The sequence below is a fragment of the Gavia stellata genome, unplaced genomic scaffold (assembly GCF_030936135.1).
Source record: "Gavia stellata isolate bGavSte3 unplaced genomic scaffold, bGavSte3.hap2 HAP2_SCAFFOLD_38, whole genome shotgun sequence".
NCBI classification, from domain to species: domain Eukaryota; kingdom Metazoa; phylum Chordata; class Aves; order Gaviiformes; family Gaviidae; genus Gavia; species Gavia stellata.
The window spans coordinates 1,207,002-1,228,606 of record NW_026776490.1 but is presented as its reverse complement, the minus strand read 5'-3'; the positions used below and the strand labels follow the sequence as shown (position 1 = coordinate 1,228,606).

At 43.2% G+C, this 21,605-nt stretch overlaps 1 pseudogene; it reads left to right on the top strand.

The window, feature by feature from the left end:
* The window catches only part of LOC132321026 (ATPase family AAA domain-containing protein 2-like), a 185,476-nt pseudogene extending 164,256 nt beyond the window's left edge, over window positions 1-21,220 (top strand).
* The last annotated feature ends 385 nt before the right edge of the window (window positions 21,221-21,605 follow it).

Here is a 21,605-nt window from a genome sequence, read left to right as displayed (position 1 = left end):
ACTTGCTGGGACTACACTGCCTGGAAATCTACCACAGAATTTACCTTTCATCTTGGTCACGAGAATTCTAATCTTAGAAGTACCTACAGTAATTTGGACAACTTGGGTTTCTGTCAGATTTATAGGAAAGCTAATGAAATTTCCAATCTTCAAAATACTGTACATATCTTGCTGCAGAATTAGCCAAAGGTCAAGTGTTCCTTCTAACCTCTTTTTCTTTTAAGATTTCTTTCGTTGTACAACTGGCCCCAAAGGAATCTCTTCCATTTTTGCATACGGTCTTCCAAAAATGTTGCCTGGTTTTAACACTTCAGTTTTCCACGTAGAAGCTCCTGAAACTGCATATTTTTCCACTGCGCTATGCACTGGCTTTTCATATTCTCCCAGACTACTGCCAACTCATTCTGGGAATGAAGAAAGGACGCTTTTCTCACCTCACTGAATCTGAATGCTACCCTTCTGCCTCATACAAACCAGCAAAATTTGAACCCTTCCATAGTTCTGAAACATACAACCATTAGAAACCAATTCAATATAATGAATGTTTTAAATTCAGATTTGCTTTTACTAGAATCCAGTTCAAATAATACTCCATTAACTCTTTCAGTTGTCTGCGGCATTTCACCTGTATATCCAGAGGGCAGTTAGAGAGCACAGAATCACAGAACCATTAAGGTTGGAAAAGACCTGTGAGATCATCAAGTCCAACCATCAACCCAACACCACCATGCCCAGTAAACCATGTCCCAAAGTGCCACGTCTACACGTTTTTTGAACACCTCCAGTGATGGTCACTCCACCACCTCCCTGCATAGCCTCTTCCAATGTTTGACCACTCTCTCAGTAACAAAATTTTTCCTAATATCCAGTCTAAACCTCCCCTGGCGCAACTTGAGGCCGTTTCCTCTCGTTCTATTGCTAGATAAATGGGAGAAGAGACTAAGGAAAAAAAAAAGGAAAAAAAAAGAAAAAAAAAATTATGCCTAAATTCTTTCTCAGCTTGTGAGTTTGGGTTTTTTAACTCATTCTTTGCTCTCTGAATGACTACACATCTGCTCTTACACTAAAAGGCAGTCATACAGTCACTATAAATACCCCGTATTAATACACTAATGGCTTGACACCTTGGACCAGAGTTGCTCAAAGTTAGGGTTAACCTGTAGAACTTAGTTGTCCACTGAAGATATACCCACATGGAAAACAGTCCAGAAATTAAGGTGCTCATCAAAGCCTTAAAACAGTAACAACAAAAACTGCAGGACGTGATGTTAAGACTAGGTCTGCAGTTTAGTTTTAAAAATAATCATTATGGAAATCAGAGAAACGTTCAGGCAGATTAAAAACGCATGTTACGTAATGTATAATTTGGAAGTATGAGTTACAGAATAAATTCAAAGCATAGGGACAGTGGCCAAGGGCAAGTTTTATCTACTTGTTCTTGCTAACCCTTACTCCCACTCACAACTTAGAAGTTAACAGTCCGACTAGCAATACCTGTGGCCTGGCTATGCTGATCTAACTAAGCTAATAGCAAAAAGATAGGAAGCAAAATGAAAGCAACAGGCCAAACATGCTTGTCATCAAGAGCGTTGAGGGCATAAGAGCAGAACTTCAGGTAAGCTTTGGCTTTATTCCAAAATCCATAACCTTTATCACACAACAGCCAACTTTTCCCCCCAAGGCTTCTTCGTATTTTCTCCTGAACCATTGCCTTGCGGTATAGAAGAACTCCCCAATACAACGGGCAGGTCTAACTACGTTCTATTTCAAATCACTTTGGTAGACGCAGATTCGGTATGTGACGTGATCCTTCTTAACCTTTCCTTTTCCTATTCCCTGCTTACGTAGATCAAAGAAATAAAACTTAACAAAGCTATGACCTTTTTCACAAACATAGTTTACTTACTGATTATACGCTGATGTCAGCACACAGCTTGTCCTTCCACCTCAAACTCTAAGATTTATCAAGATGATAGGCAAACTAACACAGCGGAGCACCAACCCAACTCATATCTTTAGAAATTACCACAATACAAATGCTTACTGCTAGTAATCGTGCTGTAGCACTACAAACAAACAAAACTCCCTCCAGCTGTATTCTAGCAAGTTAAACCAAATCACATTATGGAAAGCTGAGTAACAGAAAAGTATTTATTTGTGGCAGATTCTAAGGTGAGAAAAATACAGGGAATCTGGGTTTTCTATTAACTGACGCTGATTCTTGTTTACATTAAGACAATGAGACTAGGGGACATTACGACACTTGAGTTTATGGGTTACAGAAGACAGAAAAAAATGAGTAACATCACACCAGTGCATCCCATCTACACAAACACAATATACAATGAGCAGAGATTCAAGGACTTCAGACTGAAAGTCAATCTTTCAACAGTCTGTCAGATACCTCACTCAAGGCTCGTTTTTCCTACTTAGGTCAACACAAAAATGTGTTCTGCTCTGAAGTCAGACCTGCTTGCTAGCCTGAGATTCATGGGAATGTGTCTCAGTCATTTACAGCACAACTGTGGAAGTTTGAGGTATTTTAAAGACATTATTTCTGACAGAAATTAACCGTTTAGGAAATGCATGCTACAGACGCTTGAAAGAGTGGGGTTTTTTCCTTTCTGACTCTGGCCAGGAAAAGGTATTTTGCAATGCCTTTTTGTGGAAGCGGAGAATTAGGTAACTATGTGCTCTACAATAAAAGCAGGAAATTTGGTTTACTCTCAGTAGACTCAGAAGATAATGGTACCGTTATGCCAAAGATTTTACATCAAGGCTCTCTCGACTGGATTCTCTGAAGTCACAGTACGTTAATGCAATACAGAACAAAACACCTCCTACAAAGAGGCGCTCCAAAGCTTTTCCTGAAGCAGGATTATGCAGCACCTAACAACATAAAAGCTTCCTTTTGCCGCTTAAAAAGTACGTACCCTTCCTGGAAGAACAACTGCTTTAACCACTCTCGATATTCCAAGGTCGTACAGACAGAGAACATTTCCCGCTGCTTCTTCCAACCCAACCAGTAGTCCAGGTCTCTTCTGCCAGGAAAACTCCTTTACCACACGAACAGTGGGACGCCGTTTATTTACTCCACTGAAACGATATGCAGAGCGCCGCTCTCCTGTCACAGAGTTCACCACCTCCAGTTGAGGACCACACGCCAACCATGCTAGGCCATTTCTCCCTGTAAGAGAAAAGAAAGCCGACTAAAGCAACTTTCCAACACAAGACTCAAAACAACTGAAAAAAGTCACAGTCACTGCCCCTTTCCTTCAATAAAAGGCCCTAACGGAGGAAGACCGACTTCCCTAATTCTGGTCAGTTCTCTAAAATCACCCATTGAAATTCTCAAGCAACACATCTTAACATCAACCACCTTTTTATTTTGCATTTGTACTTGTCATTCCTGCACTGAAGAATATTGATCGTTTGGGATAAAGATTACAATATATTGATCTATAGTCTTTATACCATAGTCGGCTTGGTTTTGCTAGAAATCATCTACATACAGACGGGAATACAAGTCTTAAAGCATACTTCAAACATAACAAATCTAAGCCAATTCATTTTTAGTTTATAAATTTCACTTGACGCGTGCCTACTTTGGGCAGGGATTTGGACTTCAGCAAGAAATTGTCTTAAAACGGGCACTGCATTAGTAAATTTAAACTTTTACACGTGCCAATCACAGAAAGAATTTAAGACATTTGCTCCCCTGAACTGCTTCAAACTCGAAGGAAGTATTAACTCCATTACTGCATTGACAGTTAGGCAGATAGATTCTACCTGGTCTTGACAGAAGCCTCGACATCCAGCTCGGCACCCAGCTCTGCTTTCAGATCACCTGGAAAGTCAACTACCTAATCTGCTTAGCCACTTCCAGCAGCTCTCGCTGCCTACTCATCGGCATCCTATTAAATACTTTGGAAATACGGCTGCAGCGCTTAACAGTGCTGCCCTCTTCCTTCTGTTTTTATTCAGACTAGAAAAGAAAAAGCAGGGGCTTTTGCCGCTGTAACATTGTGGGAGAACTATTTCTGCGTGTGATGTTATGATGGTCATAGAGCTTGAGCTGGTGCAAATAAATACGGCCCAAACCAACACTATTACTTTTTGCAAAACTGCCTTGTATTTAAGCAGAAATTGAGGAGGGCTCACTGACTCAGCAGGTTTAAGTAAATTATTCTAATAGCACAAGATCAGTGCACGTGGTTGTAATTTCAAAGTTTAACTATACTAATGTTTTAATATTAGCATTTTCAATCGTTACAACATCCTTTTTGTTCTCTCCAAACTTGATGCATCTTAACAGCGCCAACCTGACACAGTTGATACTATGACCCTATGCTTCAGGTAACCTCCAGGCCGTAACAGCTTTATACCACCGCCAAATTTAAGGGAAAATGCTCACCTCTAGAAAGCTTCCCGCACAGCACAGAATCTAGGGGTATGCCATCTTCCCCAAGTGCCTGAAGAGTCACCTCTGGAAACTGCAGCAGACTGCTCGTTGCCCGAGCCGTTAGCTCTCCCATTCTTCACTGTAAATAAAGAAAACAATGCAAAAATAGACTCATGTCAGCCATAAATAGTTTTGAGCTTGACAGAAGTTTGCCATATTTTACTCCTGCAGAAAGAGGATTTTGTGAGCGAGTTAGCCGGTGATTTAGTGAGTATCACTGGGTCATTTCTTTCCCACTTAGGCAGAAAACCTCCCCCAAATGTTTTAGGCAAAACCCCTACATTTAATCCAAAACCAAAGTTTTAGTCTTAAAAGCCACTAGCACAACAGAGACTGTCTGTATCAGAATTCTGGAGTCAGGCTTACTTCACACAAGTGCACCCTACACGTTGCCTTGCAGAGGTTGTGCGGATGCTCCACAAGCTCTCCAAGAAGCACAGATCTACAGCAGAAGGTGAGAAGAAGAAAGAATTTCAGCTCTCTAGCCCAACAGCCCCCAACAGCTAAGATCCTGTATCTGATGCAGGCCGTAGCCTTGATTTCCCTTTAAATGAGAAAACAAACAAAACCAACACAGATCGGAATTTGACACTAGAGCCAGTTTACACACCTACCTCCTATGGTTATTCTCTAACACAACTATACTTCCATTCAAGAGTTGCAGTCCCTGCCTAACGTGGCTAAGCTAGCAAAAGTTCCTAAAGCCAGTTCTGAAATTACGCTCTTTTTTACATTGCTTGTTCTACCTGGACAGATGGATGGAGGTGCCAAGTGTCTCAGTACAGAACACACACAGCCTTCCAACACAGGGAGACAGTAGTTAATAAGGCATTTCCAGCGTACCACACGCTTGCCCCTCTCAGCACAAGTTCCGGAATCACAGAATCACAACAAAGAGGATTCCAATCCCTGGAACCCACGTGGCCCAACCCCCCCGCTCAAGCAGGGTCACCTAGAGCAGGCTGCCCAGCACCGTGCCCACACGGCTTTTGAATAGCTCATTCCGAAACGTACTTTTACGAGCAGCAACCTGACAAGCTGAACTGCAAAAGCATTTGCAACACGTGCAACAGGCCCTGGTTTTTGGTGACTCTCTCCTACCAATTTAAGCATTCTCTCCACCACATAAGGAAAACACTACCACACCAGCAAAGCCTTGTCACCGTTATTTCTCTAAAACCATACCTGACAGCTTACTAGGTAGAAGAAACAAAATTAATAGATGCCTGATTAAGTTCATTTCACTGTCCTAAAAAAGCAAACCCCAGGCAAATCAATGCAGGAAAACGAGTTGATGCAGTCAGTGAATGAGGAGCTGTCCTCAGCAGAACAGGATACAGTCCTGTGTGCCCAAACGCCTGTGGCAGCTGCCAGCCAAGACTGATACAACCGTCCAGACTAAGAAGGCACTTGAACTACCACGTTTAGCCATACACACCACGTGGGGTTCAGCATTCCCCACAGAATTAAGTCCCTAAATTTCCCATAAGTTTACCAAGCACGATCAGGAAGCAATTATTAGACCTGAAAGACTGACACCACGCTTCTTTCCATTGGCAGAAGCTCCACACCCGGAGTCACCTTCCTTCATTAAGGAAGAAGTCAAGCACTTTTGTTTAAGGCAGCAACTTTGCTGCGTGATGCGTGCTTCGTGCAAAAATCAAGAGACCCCCACAAAACGCGCTGGGTTCCTGTAAAGCTGTGCTCTCCCCATTAAACCCAGCCCTCTTGCCGCGATCGCCGCTCTACGCAGATAGCGAATTTCCTGACGCCTCCCTTTGGCAGTTACCCATGTTGAAGCAAAGAAACGCTTCGCAAAGAGCAACTGGGAGGGGAGCAGCATATGGCCTTTCAGCGAAGGTGTGCCTTGAACGATTTATTAAGCAAGTCACCATCAGACCCTGTCTTTCCCAGAGCAGCCTGTCACGCACTCCTTGGCTCTTACACGCCACAGCCTCCTACTGAAATGCTTCTGTCTGGCTAAATAAGTCACGTTGAGATCGGTTGCTTTCAGAAACATGCCCCAAATTAAAAGCAGTATTAACCTTTTTTAAGAAAAAGAACAAAGAACGCGTCTGCCCCACGTTCTAGGGTGTTTATCTCATGACTGGTTTTACAGGGAATATCTTTGGTTCTCCCTGTCAAGGACTTTGAAACGACACAAGCCTGAGCTGCTTCGACATGGCTGGGTGCATTCACTGGCATCTCTTATTTCCGTAATAATTTCTTATAACTACAAAATGAAGACAAGAAACTACAATGTAGTTAGAAGTAGACAGCATATTCTGTCAGCTGAACTCATGAGAGATTTGATATTACATTGTGGACCCCTAACCAAGGGCTACGTTATTGCCAGTTTACCCAGGCTTAAAAGCCCCTGGAAGGTCTTGTCGGGGCATTGCTGGCAGAGAGGTGTGTGAGTAACAAATCTGAAAGATGACAAGAAGGGGAAAACATCAGACCACAGGTTAAGGTATCTGGCCGCAATGCCTGTTTCTGGGAAACTCGCCTGAGCCACGGCGGCATACTGGTGCTCCCATTCCTTCCGGGCTTCCTCCAGCCGGGACTCCCTCGTTGCCCGTGTGCTCCGGATCTGCCGCTCATGCTCAGCCAGCAAAAACCCCACCTCTTCTGAACAGCTTTAAGCAGGGTATCTATGTGTAAGATAGCAAACCCCGTGATGGACGAGGACCAGCACCGTGGCAGCCACGCAGCGTGTTCACAGTTGTTCAAAATGTTCTCTGCCACCCACTTTGTAAGAAATCCACCGGTGGACCTACCTCAGCTGCATTCCCACCACACTTCCTCGATCTTACAGATTACCAGAGATGCCTCCTGATAACGTTTGGGGAAGTCAAAATCTACTTGCTATTTATGCTGAAATACGTATGTGTTTCGTCAGCTGTTGGTGGCCCTGTGCTCCCGAGCCCAGTCAGACTGGACAACACTTTGTTATTTTCAGCCTTCAGGTCTCTTATAAGCTTCTCACCGGGACTTGCATTTACCACTGCTTTGTGGTAATATGGAAATACATAAAAGACAAAACAGAAGCCGGTACCCAGATAATCCCAGCAAACAGCAAGATTTCCTGTCAAAAATTACACTTCTTCCCCACCCCCCCCCACCTTCTTATGTTCTTTTCCCTGTTCAGAAATATCCCATGTAGCTCTGGAACTTCACAAGCGAAAAGGTCTCACGGCCACTTTGCTCCTCAGGTGGAAGCATCTGATGCCCTCTCCTGTACTGTTACCAGCAATCACAGCCTGGTTTGGTTTTGCCCCTGCCAGCCCAGGAAAAACCTTCTCTTCTGCAGCTAACCCTAACCAGCAGCAACGTAGCCATAGCTGCTGTGCCTCCAGTATGCGGGGCAATGTGGGATGGGATACCTGAAAACCAGCCCTCATCCACTGTAACTGTGGGTACGCCAGGTAGGCAGACAAATCCCCTGCAGAGACAAGTCCACCTGCCCCGGCATGGAGCTGGCTCAGGCGTGGGGAGTTTGTTGGTCTGCGTTCATCGGCACGTGAAAGCAATTCAGCTCTTTGCAGGACTGAACTGGTGCTGGAAACATTAAAACTTCTGCTCCTGATATCTCCTAACAGCCAGGCTGCTGCGGCTACGAACTTGCAGAGCCACGATCCATCCGCTTTGGGATAAGAGACGTGTAAGTGCCTGATCTCTTTTTATGGGAGCTGGAATAAGAAGGAATTAGTGCTGGAGTCCCAGAGAAAGCCTGACTGAAAGGACTGCAAAGAGAGCGGTTTTCAGTGCTGAGCCCCAGAAAGGGCAGGAGCAGAGCAAAGAGGAGGAGAGAGGGAACCCTCTCGTCCAGAAGGAGCCGACGGACTGGGAAAGTGGCCGGGGAGCAAGCGGCTCCTGGGCAGGAAGGAATAGCTCTGCTGGGATCTGGGATTGGGAAACAGAGACGACAAATGCCTGGCAGCAGGGATCATCTGTATGTTCTACGTTTCAGCCATGTTTGGTCTGTGGGACCCCAAACTACAGCTTAGTTTTAGAGGTGCTGGGAGAGAAAGGGAAGGAAAGATGCTGAATTAAGTCACACCTGTGAGAGAGACCCAGAATTCTCAGGAAAAAGAGTTACCGCTGTCATACAACGTAGTTGTGAAAATATATGCCGTTCGTTAATAAGAATACAGAATAAGCTCTTCATATGCTGCCCTTGCTTACTGACAGATTCACTCTTTCTTCCTCCTGAGCTGTCAATCACTTTGAACTGGTATCTTTTGTCGTTTTGCCCAGCACCTGGCTGCAATTTGCACCAAGACCAGAGAGGGAAAAATTATGGAAGTGTACCTTTCAGCATATCGTAAAGTTGACAGAGTTTCTTCGTAACAGACGTCTGCTGGACTCACGTCCGCAATCTGTAAGCATATGAAAAGTATGAACTGACATTACATTTTGAAGGAGGCGTTTTGAAAGAGCTGTCAACACTACCAAAAATCAGATAAGCATTAACATGGAAAAATCAACCGTTAAGGTCCTTAAACATAAAAGGAGAACCCTAGCATCTTCGCAATCTGGCTATAACTTAACTCTTTTTAACACTTTCACAAGAAATGAGACAGACAGACAGACAGACCGACAGACAGAAAGATGAGAGGATACAGGTGGCTTTTGCAAAAATTAATACTGGAGGCACTTGAATCCTGGTAACTCTGGCTTACGCTAGCATCAACGCAAAAAACCAACCTCGCAAAACCACTTTGATGGTATTTGTACAAGTAACAGTTGAAGAATCTGTCCTTAAATTTGTTCAAAACATCTTCAGTGAATTACGGGAGTTAGCATTTGAAGAAGCTCAAGTAAACTGTTTTAGGACTACCAGCATTTACAGGCAATGTTTTCACATGGGCACATTTTCTATTTGTATCCTTCCATCTTTCACTTGATAGTACTTTCTTTAACAAAAATACCTCTTCAAAGATGCTGGAGTATACAGTTAATCCACCTGAGACAAAGAAGAACCTATGGGAGCTGCATCTTATTTAGGAATGCAATATCTGGTGCGCAGCACAAACAATCATCTCAGCATTCAGGAAACAAAGTAGCTGTTTCATAATACTGCCTAGTTTTATGTAAAGAACATGGCTTTTCTAAAAACACGTGCTTATGAGTTATCTAGCTAGATTTATCTGCATTTAGATACATTTTTACAAATATGCCAAAAACTCTTTCAGCAGAAATGGGGTTTGTATCTCTAATGGAGAGAGCGAGCGAGCGAGCGAGCGAGATTTTGTGCCAGCCACATTTCTGCTCTGAAAACAGAAGTGCTCTCCATTTGAGTAGTGCGTTTAATAGTGGCAAGAAACTTTTGACCAGCAGAAGGGTTCTCACCTTTATGTTGCATAGAAAGCAAACAGTTAAGTTTGAAGCTACACCCACTTTCACCAACGTTCGAGCCATGCAATTCTATTTCAACAGGTAAACTGGGTTATAAATTCAAGAATCACTTTACCATGATGGGCCCTGCTGTTTCCTCAGGACCGAGTCCCTGCATGGGATATGCAGCACCTTCTTTTCCGTAGCAACCTCGGCCAGAGCACTAAGGGAAAATAAAGTGAAAAGATGTGAACGATATAAGCGTAACTATCAAAATCAAATTGGGGGGCGGGGGGGGTGTGGGAGGGGGGCACGGAGGGGGAAAGCTACCAGATCAGAAACTTCAGTATATTCATGCTTACGTACATGCTTCACTATATTTGTTCTTATGTACATCTCAGGCTTTATTCATTGATTAACCATGCAGCAAAGAATCCAAAATGGAGGGAAGATTTTTTTCATATCTAGAAATTTCTTTTTTACTTCACAGGAAAGGATTAAATAAAACAACAACCAAAAAAACCTGATGACAGTTCTTAATGTGGTTAGACTTAGATTTACACGTGTTCCTTCCTTCAATCTGTCTCTTCCCAGTCCTGAGGATTTTTGCCTTTTGCTTCCTGCCAAGCCCACCAGATTTATAACTGACCATTTGGTGATTGCTTCAGTCGAGAAAAATCTGTTAAAATATGGTATCAACACAGCAGGAACAATTACCAAATCAATTGCTCAGACATTATTAAGTAAGACACAGAAAATGATACTCTGCAGAAACTCAGAGGAAATATCTTGGGATAGTTACCGGTATTGGAACATCTTCTATGTGCAGAATTGCTTTAAATATGAGAACTGCAAAGGTGTGCCTGAAAAGAAATGACCTCCCGTCTCTCGGGATTAAGCAACAGGCAATACCGCTCATCCCCTGCACCCGCAGAAAGGGAGTATGGAAACACCCCTGGCTCCCAACCTCCCCTGGCTGCAAAGAAGATGTCTCCCTCCTCTTCCCCTTCCAGATGAGCCCAGGACTGGCCCTGCCTGCCAGGGCTGAGCAGCTTTTGGAGCTGCCTGCGCGAGCAGCCGTGGGGTGCTGAGCTCGCTCGTGCTGCCGAGATGGGTCGTGCACGTCCGGGCCAGCCGGACCCCCCTCCTCCTCAGCCGGCCCCAGCCCAGGGTTGTCCTGTGTAAGCTGCCCTGCAGACACCTCTCTGCCTCTGTCGACAGGGGACTTCAACAAAGCCTGTAGTTCTGGTATCTGTCTACCAAGGGGAAAAACTGGGGGAGCGATGGCAGGAGCAAGGCCCCTTTTCCGGAGCGGAGCCGCGAGCAGTCGTCTCCCCCGACACGGCTGCTCTGAGATGGTTCGGCCATGCGTCAGCAGCAGCACCACGGTCACCCAGCAGCCCTCCGCCTGGCCCCGGGCACACACAGCGAGGACAGCACGATTCGGGCCTTGTGACCCTCTGGGGTCATGTCTTTGCAGCTGCCCCACTGCGGCGTTCCCTTAGGCGGGCTCGGGGAGGTGCCACAGACTGCCCCACACTTGTGCCGCGCTGTATGAGCTTGCTCGCTATAGGGCCGCTTGTTGTACTGAGGCCAGGAGTTCTGCGTTTCGCTAACGGGCAAGCAGCAGCTACCACAGATAAACAGTGACCGTAGGTTATTTCGGGACACCAGTGAGATATTTTCCAAGACCACTTGTCATATTTGGGACATAGAGGATCTTAAAGACGGAGTCCATCTGCAAACAGGCAGCGGTTTAGGACGTCTCTGCCTTTGGTGATCCTCACTCCAAGAGCAGCAGTGGTGGACAGGGTGCGAGCGCCAAAAAGGTGGGCTGGCGAGGCTGACCCTGCAGCCCAGGGTGAGGAAACCCAACATGCTCTCATCTGCTCGCTGTCCTGGAGGTGGCAATAAACTATGGTGGGTCTAGGTAAAACAGAGCCACCCTGGCTTTTGTGTCTGCAAAAACTTCCACGAGTTCATTTTATGGTGCATCTAACAGGACTAAATTCATTAAGAGTGCTAAACAGCTACACTGAACAGAGGAAACAGTGCCCGCACACTACACCTGTTTGAATCGCATGGTGACGACCACGTGAGACCGACTGCTGGTGGCATTCATGGCAGTCGTAGCCGTTGTTCTCACCTTACTCCCTTGTTCCTCTCGATCTGCGCGTAATTACGACAAGGCACCACCTTCAAACTGTCCACATAACAACCTTGCTGCTGGTCTTCTCTAATCTTGCGCCCACCAGGTTCCTGGTTTTAGACAGCAAGTCCATTACCTGGGGAGAGATATTTATAGTCAAAATTTCTCACTAAAATAAGAAAAAATATTGTTAGACTTCGTAAGGATAGAACAAAAATTAAGAGAGTACGGCTGAGCACGGGGTAGTTATTCTGGCTTTACCATGTTTAGAAACTCATTCCCAGAGTGTTCCACTTTCCAGGTGAATTCCGCTTACGTTGAAAGCTTACATCTGCAGACTTAAGGTGCTTGCAAAATTCAGGATAAAGGCAGTATTTCCCTCTGCTTCTCCTATCATCATTAGATGAGGAGTTTAAACAAGCTGATTCCATGAGCTGCAAAAACTAATGAAGTTTGTTTTCCTGAGCATTCATTTTTTTCTGATCTCTGCTGCCCGCTGCATCAAATTGGTCTGAAATTGGCCACATGGCTCAAAACCGATGAGGAGGAAGGTACAGGGCAAAGTAGTTCACAAACAAGTGGCAAATTGTATAAACCTTAGAAGAAAAGCTAAATGTTCAACCCTCTGAGACATATACCATCTCCCAAATCCCCGCCCGGCTTAAGAGAAACAGATTACCCATTTTCAGTTAGGAATGAGTCCTGTGTCTGCCAACAAAAGAGGCGAACAAGAAGAGGAGCATGGGGAAAGAAAGTAAATAAAAATGCTGACTTTCTTCTTAACCCTTTTTTTCTTCAAAAAGGAGCAAAATACAGAAGGGAGAAAAATAATAAAAAATAAAGAAGCGCCGGGTGCATGGGGGATTTCTCCTCAAAACTTGCACACCGGGTTAAAATCATGACAGGTATTCAAAACAGTTAACAAAGTTAGTTACGCCTCCTGGTGCTACCCCTTAATTAACTATTGGTTAATAGTTTTCTTCATCTTAAAGTTACAGTTCTCTTTTAATTCACCACATATGCTCAGAGAGTAGGGGCCTTAATTGGGTTGGGGCTTTTCTAGCTGGGAGGTGTGTTCCTTAGCATTAGAATGAGATTATAATGAGACAGGTTAACTCTAGGGCACTATTTTGGCAGTCCATTCTATTTTTCTAAGATACGTCCTTGTGCTAATCATTATTGCTAGTTAGCAGAGAGTCAGTGAAGACAGTCTTTATCTCTAATACGTCTAAGTGCCAGGCGCAGTTGTTACGAAGCATCTTCTTTACATTCTTCTAAATCTTCTTACTTGCTTTTAATACTTATTTTTCAAGAAGTCCTGTAACACTATCCCCTTTTCTGTCCCCTAAGCAAATTCTTTGGCTTTTAAAAGTGGTTTGTTATGTTTCATCATTATTTTTAGTGTCCACGCTTGTCCAGTAAGTTCCTTGAGTTTACACCAAAGGATAAGATTTACTATTGTTAATGTTGTCGTAGCTATTAGTAACACCAATATCGGGTGGGTCATTATGTTTAAGATTTTGGTAGCTGACGGGGAATAACCCCTAAACACATCCCATCTGCATCATGATGGACAGTAATTAAAGTCTTTCTTCCACTTTCTTCAACTTGTTTTAACAACCTTTTTAAATTTTCATGATGTAATAGTTTTCTTATTAGAGTGAGATTCATTCCAATAGGGGTGGGCTGTATATCCTGAATCGATGTATAATTAAACTGTAGCAATTGATAAGTAGTAACAGGAGCCGTGTAGGTAAAATCACATCCTGTAAGACTAACAAAGTTGCAAATGCAAATATTTGAATGGTTGCTCGTGTCCACCATTTGATCATCTACTTGTACAAAATCACACTGACTTCTGAGACAAACACATCCCATACCCCTGTAAATTATGATGGTTCTTAGGGTCTCGTTGGGATGCACCTCAAAGTGACAAACATTTTGTTCAGTGTCAAGACAAATGTCTTGCCCTTTGATGGTGTTTCCTTCACAAATAAATCCTTGCTGGTCTCGTACGACACAGGCCTCGACATCAGTAGTTTGCCACTTATTCCTAGTTTTCATAGCCCATACCCTGTGTTCTAGGGGATAAGGTACAGTTCCATGGTAATTTAATCCTAGCGCAACAATCGGGTATATGTTATATACTAAAGCTTTAGATATTGTTAGTACAAAAGCTGTAGCTGTGTTGTTAGTAGGGTCAAAGGTAAAATTAACCAAATGCCACCACGATGGGAATCTCCTTTCAAATTCCGTTGCGTTATTCCAAATCACCTTTCGGATTTCTTTTGGTAGGATTCCGTCTCCACCTTCCCTAATGATTGCAGCTGCTATTGTCTGTATCCATAATTGAGCTTGGATACAACTAAGTGCTGTAGAAACATTAGTCTGAGCCACGTCTAATGCATTTATAATTAGTTCACTGTCCTTTTCATTAAGCTTATCCCACTGTGGTAACACATTTGCTGTAAGCCATTGGCCGGTTCCTAAAGTTAGGAGGGAAGATCTTAAAGGGTTCTGTATTTTGTTCAGATCACTGGTCACCATTGCGAGTTTGTTCCTTATTATCGCAGTATCTATACGATTTAAAACTCCCAGTCCTGTTCCTACTGCACCAATTGCATATCTCCTTTTCCTCATTTGGGAAGGAAGGGTCCTTTTATGTAACCGTGATGTCCACCCCGTATGTAAGGGTCTTATGAATGACGAACAAGCTGGTTGAACAGTGGAAATACCATTCTGTATTAATAATTCCACTCGTTTAAGAGACCATATTGGATTAGACATTACCTGTTGCTGACCGACATATTGAATTACGTATGGTCCTGTCGGATACACTTACGGTCCCATTTGCTCAGGCTCTGTGGGACTTGATTTAGTAGCCTGAGTCGGGGTGGTGTAGGCAGGGGGAGTGGTGGTTTCCTCTGGTGTCTGCAACCGAAATCTAAAAGTTAGAGCTTGGGCCCCCTCTTGAGTTGCCCCCAGACATACTATGGTCACCGTTTGAGTTATATTGAAGGGATACCAACAAACCTCCTTGCTTTCACATATCGTGCTGCCTGTTCTATTGGCAGAGTCCCAGACAGCACCGTTCTTGGCAGTAATTTGGGTCTGGAGAGGAGGCGGGTTACTTACATTAAGGAGTCTACAACCTACCTGGACCTCCTTTCCTTTCTCAAACATCCAGGTATAGACCGAATCTATCCTTTCCCATTCAGTTGGTCACAGTGTCATGTTATTATTATATATTACCACAGTTCCCAAATTCAATCCGTTTAAATCCTTTCCTGAGCTTCCCGTATACCCAAAATAAACGTCTGTCCAAGGCCACTCCCAACAGTGGTTACAGTTCAGCAGAGTCATAAGAATCCATATCATCGCTTTTGAATGCGAAGCTTCAATGGTCCCATAGGTGTTGATTCCCATCGTGGCTTAGGGCCTTTCTTCACTCTGGTGTGATGCACCCATGAGGTCTGCTCTTTAATCTTGATCGCTGTATGGGATGTCAGCAGCACCTGGAAGGGGCCTTCCCATTTCGGTTTCAGAGGTGAATCTGTAAAGGACTTCACATACACATAATCACCAGGCTTAATATTATGCACCGGCCCACCAAGACCTCGGGCTCTGGTTCCTAAGACAAGTTTCTCTGTCTCCTGAGGTTGTTTTTGCAGGTTTACAATATAATCAGATAACATCTCATCTCCAGTCTGAGTTGATATTCCTGCCTGTACAATATAGGGCCTCCCGTACAGTATTTCAAAAGGGCTCAACTCCTCTTTAGTTCTGGGCTTAGTTCTAATTCTCAGGAGTGCCAGAGATTGTGGCAATCCAGCCTCCTCCTGCCCAATTTTACAATCTGTAACTTAATTAAGTGGTTCATCTTCTCCACTTGACCACTTGCTTGTGGCCTATATGAGGTATGTAACTGCCAATCTATTCCCAAGAGTTTACTAACTTGCTGAACAATTTTTGCAATGAAATGTGGTCCTCTATCCGAGGAGATTGTTGCAGGAATTCCAAATCTCGGTATTATTTCTTGTAATAGTGCTTTAGTTACTTCTCTAACCTTATTAGTTCAGCAAGGGAATGCTTCTGGCCAGCCTAAAAAGGTGTCTGTTAGAACCAGCAGATATCGAGACCCCCCTTTTCTTGGAAGTTCTGAGAAATCAATTTGCCACCACTGCCCTGGATAGTTTTCCTTTCCCTATCTGTCCAAGTTGGACTTTAGGGCTTACCTTAGGATTATTTTTCAAACATATTTCACACTGTTCTGTCACTTGTTTAACAGTGGTGTAGAGGTTTTGGGCAACTATACGCTGACTCAAATGTTTATACAATGCCTCAGCTCCCCAGTGGGATTTCCTGTGTTCTGCTATAACTGTGGCCCACAATAACACAAATGGGATTATTATTTTGCCCTGCGTAGTCTTTGCCCACTTACCTTTCTCTACTTCTCCCCCTATGTCTTCAACTAATTTCTGATCTTCTTTGGAATACCTGGGTTCACAATCAATTTGTATTTTACCATCTGGAACCAATGACTGCACCTCTAATTCACCTTTCTCAGCTGCTCTTTTGGCTTCTCGGTCTGCCATAGCATTGCCCAATTCTTGAGCGGTATCTCCTTTCTGATGAGTCTTGCAATGTATGATAGCCACTTTTTCAGGTTGCTGTACTGCTTCCAGGAGCCTAAGAATTTCTTCAGCATATTTTATACGTTTCCCTTGGGTGGATAGGAGTCCCCTTTCTTTCCACATGGCTCCATGGGCATGGACTACCCCAAAAGCATATTTGGAGTCCGTCCAGATATTAATCTTTTTGTCTTTGGCTAGCTCCAACACTCGGGTTAAAGCGCTTATTTCTGCTTTTTGTGCCAAAGTATTTGGGGCAAGGGCTGCAGATTCTATTACCTGATTGACGGTGGTTATTGCATACCCTGCTCTGCGGACACCTTGTCGAACAAAGCTACTTCCATCTGTGTACCAGGAATCCTCAGCTGTCGGAGTGGGAGACGGACCCGGAGTAACGATGGAATCTCAATATGAGTATAGTCGTTCTCCCCTTTATTCAAGCTTACAGAGTATATATAGACAGATGCCAAGAACACGCGTCCGCAACAATTGTATGATTGGCTTACAGCCTCTGTTCACGCGTCAAGGCGGCGAGTGAGATTGGTACAGTTGCACGCACAAGAGCACTTCTCCTCTTCGCGGATGTAGCTCCTTCTTCTTGTTTACCATTCCACTGTCTCTTATCACAACAGGCTTTCAAGGACAGTGAACGGTTTCCTCTGAGCCTTCCCCCTCATCAAAGACTGGGTTGCTCATGGGAATCAGATCATGTCCCTTGTTACTAAGCCATTCCTCCACATGTATCCTTCCCATAAATTGTTTTAATTGGCATTGGTTAACAAATGACTTAATTTACAACTGTACATGTAGCAAGAAAACGTCCTACTTCAGTATGAACATAAGTAAAGTTAGACTTACTTTGAGCTCACAGTCATCCACAATCACTGGCTGTGTGAGAATTTCCTTTGATTTCTCAACTCCTATCACTTGTTGTTCTTCTACCCGAGAACATCTCTCACGAGTCATATGGTGTGCCCACGAATCTGGCATGACAAAAATTTCTTAAGTCAGGATTTCTGTTTATCGGGAATACAGTATCAGTGAAGTGTCCTGTGCCTGGAATACAGTCTCTCTCTGCAATGACAGAGGCAGACCCATTACCATTTTTTCACTGAGAAATGCTTGACTTTTACTTTCTTTCTGGCAAAAGCCAGTGCTCCATAAAAATTAGAAATTCAGGCACACAGAAAAGCACTAGAGAAAAAGGCAGGGTAAAAACAGGAAAAAAAAGTAGAGTCACGTTGCCATTACAGCACTGCACGGTAAAACTCCAAAGTAATTTAGGTTAGGAAACACATCCTGCATTGCAAACATTAGGACAGAAGTCTTCTTTTCCACATGTGACTCTGGGTCCACATTGCTTGAAGTACAGCTTTTTAACCTCTTTGGAACTCACCGGCAGCGAATAAGCTAGGTGAACCTCCAAAATGTAACTGCTTGGTTTTGTTTGGGTTTTTTGTTGTTGTTGTTTGTTTCTTGGCTCGGTAACAGTCCTAGAACTTTATGAACATACAGAAGAGCATGCCATCATCTATGTGGCAGCAATGAGAAATAGTTTCACATGGGATGTTGACCATACACCTCTGTCACATCCTACCTTTTCTGTTTGCAGCAGCTGAAAGCACACTGCATGGTTTTTGTACATCTTAACTGCACGTTGTATAGAGTGAAGTTGAGGGGAATACTCAAATTTTGTGCTAGCTGATCTGAGGGAGGCAGAGTTTGATGACGGGCACTTGTGAGGCAGTAATATTTTCATTTGGTGTGGCTGCTCTTTTAAGCTACACAGCCTCACACAACACAGATACTGAACAGCGCAGCAGGGGAAGAAGGTGCTGCCACTAGCTTGTTACTGCTGTTTTCCCAGAGATTATCACATTTACGTCTTTGGTAACAGAAACGACTGTGTGAGAGATTAGTAATCTGCTCCAGGCAGAGTCACTCTGCTAGTTTATCCACTCTTCAGTTTAAAGGTAGGAGCTAAGTGATCTAACTTTGCTTCCCGGTCTGCTTTAGACACTTGAGCAGTGTGTTCAGAGTTGTAGGCACAGTACACGTTCAGCTAATGGGCAAAGGCGAGCACCTAAGGATGCTTCTGTTTCCAGCTGGGACAGCTGTATCTAGAAGACCTGTAGCCCACCTTCCAAAGATCCATTTTACGGTGCCCTGCATTGCAGCAACAGTTTCTCTAATGAAATGCTACAGTGGCTTTGCTGCGGCAGCAACTCTACGACAAAGCGGATTGTGTCATTCCCGGCTGTTCTGGAAGCAGTTGATTCGCAATTATGATAGTTGATGCGATAGATTGATTAGTAATAAAATATTGTCTGAAAGGTAAGCCTTCCTTTTTTTCTGAAGTATGAAAAATTAACTCATTTTCTCCAGTTAAATCTTGCAAGATATTTAATCTGTTCTCTGAAGTGTCACTCATATTTTATTTAAAATTATAAGAAAGTAAGATGGCACTTTGTTGCATTGTTATTGTTTAGCTTCTGAAAACCTAAAGAGCCTATTCAAAGGATCTTGCGCTATTCTAAACTTGTAGTTCCCATTTTTTTCTTCAGCAACTGTTGCATTTTGTCACTGTGATAACCAAGAACTTCAAAATATTTCACTTGGTAAAACTATATGCTGTTCTTAGTCAGTGCGTTTACCAACATCGGGAAGATTACGACAAAACCGAATTAGTGAAGGTAAATTTTTTTGTCTTATAGCACTTTCTACCACTGTTATGCATGTGTGTGTTATGCGTATGTATGCGTGCACGCTGGACATCATGCTTATTTAGCATTACTCTTTACTGCTTAGTCGCCTGTGTCACAAGACTTTTCATTTCAGTCTGGAAGACATTTATCCATATTGCAAAACCATTGTTGTATTTGGCATAATTGTTGGCAGTTTCAGCAGGAAAAGGCTTGAACTTGAAGACAATGGGTCCATCCACACAGCTCTCTCAAAGCAGTAAACTTCAGTCTGCAAACAGTCCTTCTCCAGAACCTTTTTAGGTGTGGGGGGCTATGAAAGGAGGGTGCTTTTCACAGTCTGTTGCTTCCTCTTTCTCCCCTTACAGGCAGTCAGACATGGTAATACTTGGTATAGTAGTCATTCTATTCTTGAAAAGAAATTAAGTATGAAATATAACAAGACGTTGAGGTTTTTCTCTAGTCTCACCAGAATCCCTTTTTAACTAGCATGGCTCGAGCATCTCGAGCCTTATGAGGAGCAGCTGAGAGAGCTGGGGTTTTTTAGCCTGGAGGAGGCTCAGGGGAGACCTTATTGCTCTCTACAACCTCTTTTCAGGTAGTTGCAGGGAGGTGGGTGCTGGTCTCTTCTCCCAAGTGACAAGTGACAGGACAAGAGGAAATGACCTCGAGTTGCACCAGGGGAGGTTTAGATTGGATATTAGGAAAAACTTCTTCACTGAAAAGGTTGTCAGACACTGGAACAGGCTGCCCAGGGAGGTGGCTGAGGCACCATCCCTGCAAGTATTTAAAGTACATGTGGACAAGGCGCTTAGGGTCATGGTTTAGTGGTGGACTTAGCAGTGTTAGGTCAACGGTTGGACTTGATGGTCTTAAAGGTCTTTTCCAACCTAAACGATTCTATGATCTTTAATTTGACATAGGGGAGATTTCTGCCTATGCCAGTTTCATGCTAATGAGTGAGATTCTGTGATCTCTTCCTGTAAGAGAAGGTTCCTGAGTTGTCATCTTCCAGAAGCACCTGTGGTCCCAGTCAGGCATTCCCAGTATTGAGTCGATTTAGATAGGTTGGATATTCAGTCTTCAGATTCAATATCCTTGAATCCATTTGTCTTTGAGACGCTTGTGCCTGAGAATAGATAAAATTTTTTATGCCTCTCAGTCTGCCTTGAAAAAGGGGAAGCCTCTTCTTTTCAGCCCTGGTCATCTCGATCTCTTCTTGCAGGTCTGATGAAGAGTTAGAACAGATGCTCTGTTCCCATTGTGCAACAGTGAGGATTATTTGGCTTCGGGGAGGCCATTCCTGAAAAATGCGCCCTTCTCTCATCTAGGATAACGATGTGTTTTAGCATGAGAAGGGATTTATTTGTTATCTCAGGGCTTGTGAGCTTTTGTGACTTAACTTTTAATGCTTAAATTAAAAGGGACTTGATTTCTTTGTTTTCTACTTCTACCTTTAGCTTTAACAAAAAAAAAATCTCCTATTCAGAGTGACTGTGTAGGTCAGTCAGGAGCAAGCTCTACTGTATGAAGAGAGAGACTTCGACAAGTCATTATTCAGAGTGCAGAAAACAACATTTCCAGCTTTTAGTTGTGGCTTTTCAGGAACTGTCTCCTCTTTCTAATTGTTGAAACCACTGTTGATACAGATCCATAGTCTCTTGATACAGAGCCATACAGTCTCTCTAGCCTACTCTCTGTTTTGGATGCATAAGGATGCGTTTGAAGCTAGTGGGTATAGAAAGACGTTGTGGTGGTGGTAGCACATGTATTTGCTAAATATTACTGACAATTGTATGTATGTACAGATTCTTCATTCTTTTTATGAAGAAATAAACAGGGTTCTTAAACTTATATTTATGCTGACTGCTAGTTTGTCTTTTTTTCTTATTAGGAAATGAAGAAAGAAATTACAGCCTTCAGTTATGCTCAGTGATACTTGATTTCAGCGTACTCGACTTCTACTCTAATGTTTTCTTTTCATTGCATGCTGTTACCTGTGCATAATTCAATAAAGATTACTTCTACATATATATTTATACATACATTAAACAAATATACCTTAAAATTTAAGAAAGCTGAAATAAAGTCCTTCAACTGCTTTTATTTCATATTTGTCTCCTATATACATATTTTTATGTGACATACTGCTGTGATTGCCTTTGGAATGCTGCAGATACCAACATCTCCCAGATAATTTCAGTACCTCTCTTTAAAAGAAAACAATTGAGAACTTGATACACTTTTACCATCGTTTTCCAGCTTGTGGGAATACATTTTTCTGAAGTAGCTTGTGGTGCTGTATAGTCAATTGCATATTA